Below are 10,450 nucleotides of genomic sequence, written 5' to 3'. Positions count from 1 at the left end.
CCTCAAACCAGACCAATGACTCATTGCAATGAACACTTGCAAGTAAAGATGTATGGACTAAAGGGTACACTGTGTGACTCACTGAGCCACACTACAGCATCCATTACAAGACTGTTTGTTTTTCTTTTAAATTTTATTTTGTTTCACTTCGGGGGGAGGTTGCAAAGGTAGAGGGCAGATATGAAAGGACAGGAAGATGAATGGGATCGGGATGCATGATGTAAAATCCACAAAAAAGCAATAAAAAGTTTTTTTTTTTTTTTTTTTTAAAAAAAGGGAGGTGTTACAAAATTTTCTCAATCTCCCCAGACATGAGGTGTCCTGGCCTGCTAAACATGCCTTTCCATGCATCTGAAAAGAGGTACACAGGCTTCTGCCTTCAGCTTCCTAGTATGTAATTTCTCCATTGTCTTCCTACATGTGCAACTTATCAAGAAGGAGCTAGACAACAGCCAGTAGGTCTCACAGTGTAACAAAAGTACTGTAGACGGAAACACCAATGCTTCAATAAGGGCTAAGCCCTGGTGTTAGAAACTAAAGCAGAAAGAAGCCATCTGCTGACAGATCACAAGGTAATAGAAAAGAAGACATATAGCATCACCATGGTAACCAACCTCCAAAGGCCCTTAGCAACTGCTCCTTTCTATATGAGATTTCCCTAAACAAGGATATTTCCTACTTCCTGTTTTCGTCTTCAATAAAGATGTTAATTTTATTTTCCTTCATTTGTGCTTTAATGTTCCAGGATCGATTTAGAGTCTCTTTAGTTCTACCCTTTCACTATCTTTTGCAATCCTTTTCTTCCCGTCTTCCCATTTTTCCCTTCCCTACTATGTCTCCTTTGTTTTTGTTTTTTTTTTTTTCTTCTGGCCTCCCAATTTCCAGTCCTCTGTACCCTTAGCAATATTTCTATTTCTCTTCTGCCAGATCCACACCCTCATCCAGGGTGCTTTATCAGACACAGTACCAATGTCCTAGTAAGTACTGGCTGTTGCTCTAACTGAGCTCTAAATGGTATTCCTTCTAAGGCCCACATTCTCGGTTCTGGCATCTTCCCACCACTTAGCTAGAAACACAGTATAGCAAAACCATTTCAGAGCACAGAGCCAATGAAAGGAAAGAAGGGCCCCGGGGTTGAGTCATAATCATCATTTATCAAGTGCTGTGTATCTGACCGTGCTCCAGTGCTTAATGTCTCTTAGTCCACTTAATATTTACAACATCCCTGATGGATTTTATCTTCTCGGTTAACAAACAGCGGTAGAGAATGGGGTGTGGTGATGCATGCATGCAGTCCCAGCATTTGGGAGGCCAAGGCAGAAGGATCATGAGCCCAAGGCAGTCTGGGATACACAGAGTTCCAGGGCAGCATGGACTGCATAACAAGAGCCTGTCTAAAAATGAAGCAAAACAAACAAGACAAAAACTGGGGATCCAGAAACAGGAGAGTTAAACTTCTTGTAAAAGGTCACATACTAAGGAGCAGAAGAAAGATCTGAACCCAAGTAGGCTACCTAAAGCCTGTCCATTTTGTCTACTTCCTGAAGAGAATTAAGGAACATATTGTTCTGACTACTTAATGAGAACAAGGGGGTCAAAGAAAATACATTAATTGGTATTATTTGAAGTATGAATTGGTCAATAAAAAGCTATTGTACAAAAATAAGTAGAATAACACCCTCCCACACAAATACCACCACCGACAACACAAAGCATATGTCTTTTGCTGAAGCCCACAGCAGTCGGTCAAGTGGAAGAGGAGTGGAAGAACCCTAGCTGTGAGCCCCTTCTTTCCTCATACAGTTCCTGCAAACACTCATTCTTTATTCAGCAAACACACTTACAGTTGTTGTTCCCCATAAGCCAGCCTCTGGTGGTCTTAGACCTCCATATATACTTGAGGAGTTGTTAGGGGCCAAAAGTCCTGTCTATAAGTCCTGGGTGTTCAGCTGTCATTTCTGAGCTTGTTTCCAGGAATAAGGATATTTATGAGTCAAACAAAATGATGGCTATGGAAGTGCCATCTACAGTGTCTAGCACACAGAGGCCAACTTTGTAGGGGCAGACTCCCTTCTACATGCTGCATTCTCCCAGAGATGGAATGGATCTGCTGGTACTGGGCCGTCTACCGACCATTAGGATGGCCTTTGTCTTGCTTTGTGCATTTAGAGATTAGGTTTCATATAGTCTAAGCTGGCCTCAAACTTGTTATGTAGCTGAGCTAGCTTAGAACTCCTGATCCACCTGATTCCACCTCCAAAATGCTAGGATTACAGGCCTGTACCACCATGCCCAGTAAAGTTGGAACTCTAAAGTTGCCCATAACATGTATGTACTTGTCTCGTGGAGAAGGAAGGACCTCACTACAGGTTACTTACCTCTTGTTCCTAAAGAAGAGCCTCTCTGCCCACTATGGATGGAGCATGGCACTTCATTACAAAACCATGTTGGGGGTGTTTCTAGATAAAAACATTGCCAAGACATTATTGTCATTATTGTATTGAAATAATGGATGCCAGAGCTACAAAGGAAGGCTGTCCCAAAGAATACAGTTTAAAGAAACGGTTCAGAAGGCTGAGGAGACAGCTTAGTACATAAGAGTGCTTGCTTGCCTATGCAAACATGAAGGCCTGATTTTGAATGTCCAGCACCCACATAAAAATTCTGGCATGGCTATGCTTGCCTGAACCCCTGCATCAGAGTACTGAGACAGGGAATCCTTGATCTCTCTAGCCTAGCCGAGAGAGCAGATGGTCAGTTCAGTGAGAGACTCTGGCTCAAGACAATAATGCGACCAATAAGGCAGAGAGCAATAGAGGAAGCTACCTGATGTGCTCCTCTGGCCAATGAATGCATTCACATATGTATGTCCACAAACAAGACAACACACATACAATGCACAGCGTATACTGATTAGTTACCTTTCTATTACTGTGAAGAGACACCATCTCCAAAGCATTTCATTGGAGGCTTGCTTACAGTTTCAGAGGGTGATTCCATGATCATCATGGTGGGGAGCATGGCAACAGGCAGACAAGCATGACACTAGAACAGTAGCTGGGTGCTTATATCTGATCTGTAAGCTCAAGGCAGAGAGAGAAGCTAACTGGTAATGGCATGGGCTTTTGAAACCTCAAAGCCCAACCCCAGGGACACACCTCCTCCAACAAGGCCACACCTCTAATCCTTCCTAAACCAGCTTTCAAGGTTCAAAGTAGGGACCAAGCATTCAAATATATGCACATATGGGGGTTATTCTCATTTCAAACTACCACATTCACACAAAGACACACATCTCTCTCTCTCTCTCTCTCTCTCTCTCTCTCTCTCTCTCTCTCTCTCTCTCACACACACACACACACACACACACACACACACACAAAATATGATTCGAGTAGATGGAAGGAAGTCAAGAAATTTACAGGAAACTGATCCAATTCTGTTTTTCTCTCTTGCTTCCTCCTGTCTTCTTTCTTAGCTCTGATTTATTTTTGAGAACAAGTTACTGAGTAAACAGTGGAAAATGTATATTATATATGTGTAATTTGACTAACTTGTGGCTTAATATATCTTCTGTGGCCCTTTCCTAAAAACTGGAAACTGGGGAGGGCCAGATTTCCTGACCTTGTGCTGTAACGAGAGGAGGTCATGGTTATAGAGTGCAGTACAGAGCACAGGTGTGTACATGCATGTCTTTTGGGGAAGAAAACCGTGGAAATGTCACAGAGCATAAAGTAAACTAGTTTGAGTTTTTGGTGGGAGGGAACAATCTGACAAGAAACACATAAAAAATTAAAACTTCAGCGATCTCATCCAAGTTCTTCACTAAATCCTTGGTTCACTTTGAGCCTTGGCCTTCAGTGACTCTACTGGTCACACTTGTGGCCTTCAAAAAGAAGGACTTGCATTTGGTCTCAAAGATCTGGGCACACCTTACTTGATTTTTGCATAAGATTTTGAAGAAGGAAAATCCAACCTTTCTTCTTTTGCCACATGAAAAAAAACCCTCTTCTCTCAAATATTAGTCTTTCTCCCCATTCTTCACCCAAACAATGTGTCAGCCATCAAATAGAAGTGAAACGGCATGTCTAAATCACCCAAGAAGACAGTCGGTTTTACTGACATTTCTGTTCATGGTTAGTGGTAAGGTAAGCTACTAGGCAGGACTGACGGGAACTAGCATCATGAGGAAGAGACTTGGGAAAGAAAAGAAGACCTTTAGAAGAACAACTGAATTATTCTATTCATAGTTCATCTTGTGGAAGAAAGGATATCTTCATTGGGATTGAGACAACTTCATCACTAACCACAGAAAAGTTTGGTCAGGAAGCAGGCACTGATTTTGACTACTGCTCCTTTATATTTTAAGCAAATGTTAAGAATCCAGTTTATTCTCACTTGACCTTGAATAGCTAGTCGAAGCCTGGCTGGCTTTATCTCCTGAGTTCACGGTAACTTGTTTGACCTTTGGGGAAAAGGCCTATTCTACAACCATGTTCTGGTGAATACAGGGGGGAAGTGTATAGTCAGGTGTTTGCGCTTTATAGACTAAAGCGTACTGAGTTCGGCTTCTACAGAGAAGATAAGAAAAAAAAAAACCTGTTCGAAAACAAACAAACAAACAAAAAGCCTCCAGGGTGGCTTTAGATTACTTCAAAGCTTGAATGCTGTCTCTTTTCCACTTCTACTCACCTCCGGAGACCCTGGGAGATGCATGACAGAATAAAGTCCAATGAAGAATCAAACATTCTCTACTTCCTACTGCCTGATTTGCTAAATGAAAAGATTATCTTTAACCCTTAGTGGGCATCAGAAGAATTAGTTCAGAACTGAACATTAGATATCTAAATATTTCCTGGTCACTAGCTATAGAATAGAAGAAGCTTTATGTACTATCTTCTATTGTCTATCTTGATTTTTTTTGCCAGTTTATAAACATTATATAGTTATGTACGGGGAAATCAAAGTGGGGTAATAGTGGAAGTATAAGAAGATTGTATAGTGTTGTGAGACTTTCTTTGTCCATCTGTAAAATGAATCAAAGAAGGATCAATTGAAACAGAATGCTGAATATCAGATAGTTGTTCTGTATCCCACCAACTTGGAATGACTTCCGAACCTCTGACAATTTGAGCCCATTTGAATATGCGTGAAACTTCTCAGAATAACTATGCTTCCATTTCAGTCTCTACAGGACAGAGTCATGGGGAGCAGCCTTTGGAATCACTAGAGGCTACAGTAGACTAAATTCCATAGCATGATTCATGAATGAAGAATCCCTAGACACCAAACATTGCAGCACTGATTAAAAACTTCTCGTGGAGACTGAATCCTAGCATCTGGGTGGTAGAGGAGCATTTTTTTGTTCTGGGTTTTGCTTTGTTTGTGTGCATTTGTATTATCTGTTTTGCTTTGTTAACAGAGTCTTGCTACATTGCCGACACTGGCCTCATACTCTCTATGTATCCCAGGCTGACCTCAAACATACTATCCTCCTGCTTCTGTCTCCCAAGTGCTGAGAATGCAGTCATGCATGACAATCTGAGGCTTAGCACTTTGCCTTTCTCCTCTGACTGCTGCTGACTGTTATTTCATTTTGAATGGATTCACAGGAAACATTTTATTGGCATCAGAGTCATTTAAAAAAAAAAAAACAGAAAAAGAAAAAAAGCAAAGAAAATTCTCTCCTTCTAACACACCTGCCTAAGCTGGTCTCCCCGGCTCTCACTTCCAATTTCCTAATGAGTGCTTCTCTGCAGTGCTAAAATGTTCACCCCTACTCAGTGAGCTTTCTAACAGTTGTCTTTTTTCCATTTTACCACTTCATAGACCTGGCGATATACATGGAGAACACACGGTCCCCCAAGTCCCTTTGCTTGAGGTAATACAGCTGAGCAGATTTCCTGCCTCTGCGCTACTGCTTGCCTGGAAATATCAAGACCTCAGCATCCTATTTGTCTCTCCTGAAACTGGACCATAATTGAAGCTAGTTGTACTGGGTTTGCAGTTGTGGAAGAGCACCTGCCTTTGACTCAGCAGTGGCCATACTGCTGTGGAAAGTGAGGGGATTATAGAACACGTGGGAAGTAATACATGGCAGCAAGGCACTGTGAAGGTTACAGAAAGAAACTGACAATGGGTAGAAAAGAGAAGTCAGATTTTTCAAAGCACCACGCAGTGTCTAAGGATGATGCTGCTGACACTGCAGGAGCAGGTGGCAGAAAAGCTGATGTGTGTGACCTGCTGAGCTTTGGAGGACCCTGTTATCTGATTAGCATCTTCGGTGATTTTTTTTTGAAGTACTTGATATTTATTAGAATTTTTTATTTGGGGTCATATGCAGTAAAACATCACAAAAATGAGTAATCATCCCTGGTGCAAAAATAAGTGGTTCAGTTTGGCACCTTACCAATTCCGATTATTCTGGATAAGTACCTGTGGCTAAGGGGGCTTCATTAGCACAGTATATGAAACCACAGCAACAAAGGTTGACTCATCAAAATCCAAATTCTTCAGCTATAGTCAGTTGCTCTTGGATGATAATTGCTAGCAGCAGGAGTATCACCTTCAAATTATGAAGGAGGGGACCATTCTATTAGTCTGCATGCACACATATGTGCATAACTCAGATGATGAGCCCCGTAGGCATGCAAGCTTAGGCTAATACAATGCTCATTCAATTACATTTCTAATTCTTAGCATACAAATTTTCGAGACTAAGCTCTATCTATATTACTGGTGTAGCTTCTGTAAATTCAACTTTGTACATAACTCTATGTAGTCACCAAACAAAGTTCTCCTCGCTTCAGTGTCTGGTGTCCTACCTACCACAGTGCACGTTTAATTAAATCATGATGAAAAAGGAAAGGGAGAAAGATAGAAAAACTAAAATAAAGGTGGAAAAGGAGGGGAAAAGAAAAGAACCATAATCCGAAACGATTAGAAACTCCCTGAAGAGGCCCCACAGTGAACAGTGCTGCTAATAATCTCACCTAACTCTCCCAGTGAGGAGAAAGGGCTTACGGCTGGATTGCTGGAGAGAGTATAATCATTTGGGAGAGTTTCTCGAGAGTGATGAGCTATGTCAGCACTAGCAGGTAGATTCTGCAATAGATGGAAATGAAGCTCACTACTGCCTGCTGAAGAGCTGCTGGTTTTCTATGCCCTGCAAGATGTAATCTGCTCAGACGCTCTGACAGGCACTCAGGCCTGGACCTGCTAATCCGTGCAGAAGCCCCCTTGGACAGGAATTCTATTCCTAGTCCATTAAAATACAAGCTACACCAGCGAGCCGAGCGCACAGACTGCTACTTTGTTCACTATCGTATCTCTGGCACCTAGAACATCTGCCATATGGTTTGCACTCAACACGTCTTTGTGGAGCACATGCATGAACTAGTAGAAATGAAACCCATTCGATACGATAAATATTTATTTTCCTAATTTCTCTTGGTTTTTCTATATAAGGGCTTCTCATTTTATACACCCACAGATTATCAATAATGTCCAAATGAGTGAAATAAGATATTCACAAGCATAGCCACAAACAAAAAGAAAATTTAGCTTTGAGGAGAATCGTGACATGGTCCTATCAACTCTGAACAAGAATGTGGAAGTTATAAAAGCCAAGAGTCGAGGAAAATCAATGCAAACTCTGTGGGAAACCTTAATGAAATTTCTGCACAGCCAGTAAATTGCCCTCACGTGACTGATGGAGTGAATGATGATTCTGAGGATGTAGCAGGGGAAAAATAATGCACACCTCAGGGCTGGTTAGTACATGTTCTCTAGCTAGAGCACGACCACACTGTTCTACCTGGGCACTGAATACAAAAGCCAGCAATAAAAGCAGGGGTTGCCCCCTGATGTTGTTCTGGTGGAGACAGCTGCCCTGTCCTTGAAGACTGAAAGGATCTCAGTTAACCTCTCTACAGGCCTCCCAGAAGAGTATAATCCCACATTATCCCTGCAAAGTCCATGCCTGAAATGTTTCATGAAAAGCAGGTCAAATCTTTGAAGCATCAAACGTGAACCAGTCACTCTCCAAGGCTTGGGTGAACATATCTAACACATACAATTTTGTTCTCCCTTGCCCCACCTGAATCCAGCACTATGAGACTCCCAGCGTCTCTGAGGCTGTACTCTGCCATACTCTTTACCCCATCTTCCAATACCTGGAGGGCTAAAGGGCTTCCTGCCCTCTGCTGCCAATGCTCCCAAGCACCAAGTGGAGCTCCTAATTTCACGTAAACTATCACATCCTTGAAAGTTCAAAATGACCCAGAAAAAAAATGTTCACATACAAAAAAATGATGTAACCATGTCCCTTGGAGCTCTAACAGAAATACTCTGATCATCATCGGTAGATTTCTTAAAAGATGTCTGTCTTTTATTTTCATATACACTTGCTTTCAACTCCCTACCCCATTGCTTCCAAAAACTTGCTTAAGCCTGAGAGCTTTCTCAGACTGCGAATATGGCCTACCTTTTGAGGTATGTCTCAGTCTACTCTCTTCTTCAATAAGTGAAATGGGAAATATCAGGACTACAGCATCCACAGTTACCGGAATACGTCCTGGAAGTGATGCCAAACCATTCTCCAAGTTGGCCTCCCCAAGTATAGCCCGGAAATCACAGATTTTACAAACTATACCCATTTGCTCTTCACATGGAAGTTTCTGGAAGTCTGCTTGTCAACAGGGTGCAGCTGCAGTTTTCACTGTATAGGACTGAAACTGATGGCTTCCCTCTGTGGAATTAAACATTTGCAAAAATGTGTTTGATGCACTTTTAGCATTTATAAAACTACACTTATAGAAGTAATTTTTTTTTGAAGACAAAATACGAAAAACACATTGTTTATTATAACTTCTATACCACCTGAGCAATGCATGGAAGGCAGTTCTTATGCCGCTGTAGCATCCAACTGGCAGACTGGAAAAGATACAGTACTTTTTGGAATGTGGAGATTCGTGAGCATCATAGTATGGGAGTGAGAAGGAAAAGCAGTTGTAGGTCAAGGCTGGACACAACTTTGTATCCCCACCCCCACCCCCCATCATTTCGGAGAAATGGCTTCCTTTTGAGTACAGCAAATTTTGAAATTAGCATCTCAGCTGATCCTTGCCAATACCAAGCAGCAGCTTACTCAGTTTTTTGTTTCCTTCTTTATTCAGAGTCTGCCCCTGGGCACCCTAGGAAGGCTGTACCTCTTCATCAGACCAGCCAGACATTTGCTCATTGCTGCAGCCTCTCATGAGAAAGAATCTGTCCTCCCAGGAAGCTGACCCTGCCATGCTTTCAGCTCTCAGGGATCCCATGGGGCACAGAGGAGGTGAGACCTGCAACAATGGAGCAGTCCCCAGGGGACTATGCCTTCCATTAGCCAAGAATTCCAGATGACTGAATGTGAGGCCATGGGGCCCAAGGGGCAAGTGAATAAAAACTGCTTCCTCATTTCTCCTTATTACCATTGTCTCATGCTGGTCCTTTCTCTGTATGTCAAACTTATCATTCTAACTTGACAGAGGGTGATTCATAGGTGGTAAACTTGAGGAGCTGGATGCCAAGGGTGAATCTTTTAAAAAGTGTTCCTTAATTGCCTATCCTGTGCTGTGGATTTGGCAGATAATGTGTCCCTGCTCTCAGGAAGCTCTTGACAGAGTGGGGGAGAGGCAAGGAAATCAACGAGTGTGGTATGCCGAGGAGATGGAAGGGGAGGGACCCGAGAGAATACACACGGGGTCTCCTAACTCAAACCTAAGGGCAGTGATGTGGTTCCATAAGTCTTGCTTGACAAAGCAACAAGGACACTGAGTCCAGATGAGTAAGAATATAAGGAAGAATACTTGGTAGGTAACACGTGAAAATACCCCCAGACTACAAAGACAGAAGAAACAGTGTTAGACAAATCAGTGAAATGAAAAATAGGACTAGATAATTTTGCAGGGTCTTGTCCTGCCACCTGAGAGAAGTAGGGGTACTGCTGAGGCAAGGGAAGAGACAGGATCAGGGGTGTCAGAGGGTGGGGAAGTTACACACAGGAGACAAGTGCAGCCCTCTTCTCAGCTTCCCAGCCTGGTGCTCTGCCCTGAAAGGTCCCCGGTTCGGTTCCTGCCTAAAAGTGGGTTATGCGCCGCGTAAGGGACACAAGGAGGAAAGGTGAGCAGGGGAAGGGCAGCTCAAGTGTTACCAGGGTAATTAGTATTTTGCTTTTACCTACCATATAAGCATCGAAGCACTTAACATTCTCAGGCCCAATTCCAAAAGCTCAGCTCACTCATCAATATTTCAGCATTTATTCTTGAAAATTCTCTTCTTTGGCTTTCATCTGTAATTTGAAAAATCCTTTTCCTTAATAACACAGCAAAAGAAGAGAGATGCTGCACATGAATGCCTCGTTATTAATCCCTCTGTATAGGCAATAGGACCCCCTGGGCAAGAGCATCTA

At 42.4% G+C, this 10,450-nt stretch overlaps 1 long non-coding RNA gene across 1 annotated transcript in view; it reads right to left on the bottom strand.

The window, feature by feature from the left end:
- Positions 1-281: 281 nt before the first annotated feature.
- LOC114681979 overlaps positions 282-10,450 on the bottom strand; it is a 54,704-nt gene continuing 44,535 nt past the window's right edge. Inside the window, exons 6-8 of the long non-coding RNA XR_003732971.2 lie at positions 10,223-10,330; positions 8,654-8,749; positions 282-3,076 (exon numbers count right to left, since the gene is read on the bottom strand). This is a non-coding gene — a long non-coding RNA (uncharacterized LOC114681979). The remainder of the gene's footprint in view (positions 3,077-8,653; positions 8,750-10,222; positions 10,331-10,450) is intronic.

The sequence above is a fragment of the Peromyscus leucopus genome, chromosome X (assembly GCF_004664715.2).
Source record: "Peromyscus leucopus breed LL Stock chromosome X, UCI_PerLeu_2.1, whole genome shotgun sequence".
NCBI classification, from domain to species: Eukaryota; Metazoa; Chordata; class Mammalia; order Rodentia; family Cricetidae; genus Peromyscus; species Peromyscus leucopus.
The sequence above is the reverse complement of the archived record's forward strand: the minus strand, read 5'-3'. Positions and strand labels throughout refer to the sequence as shown.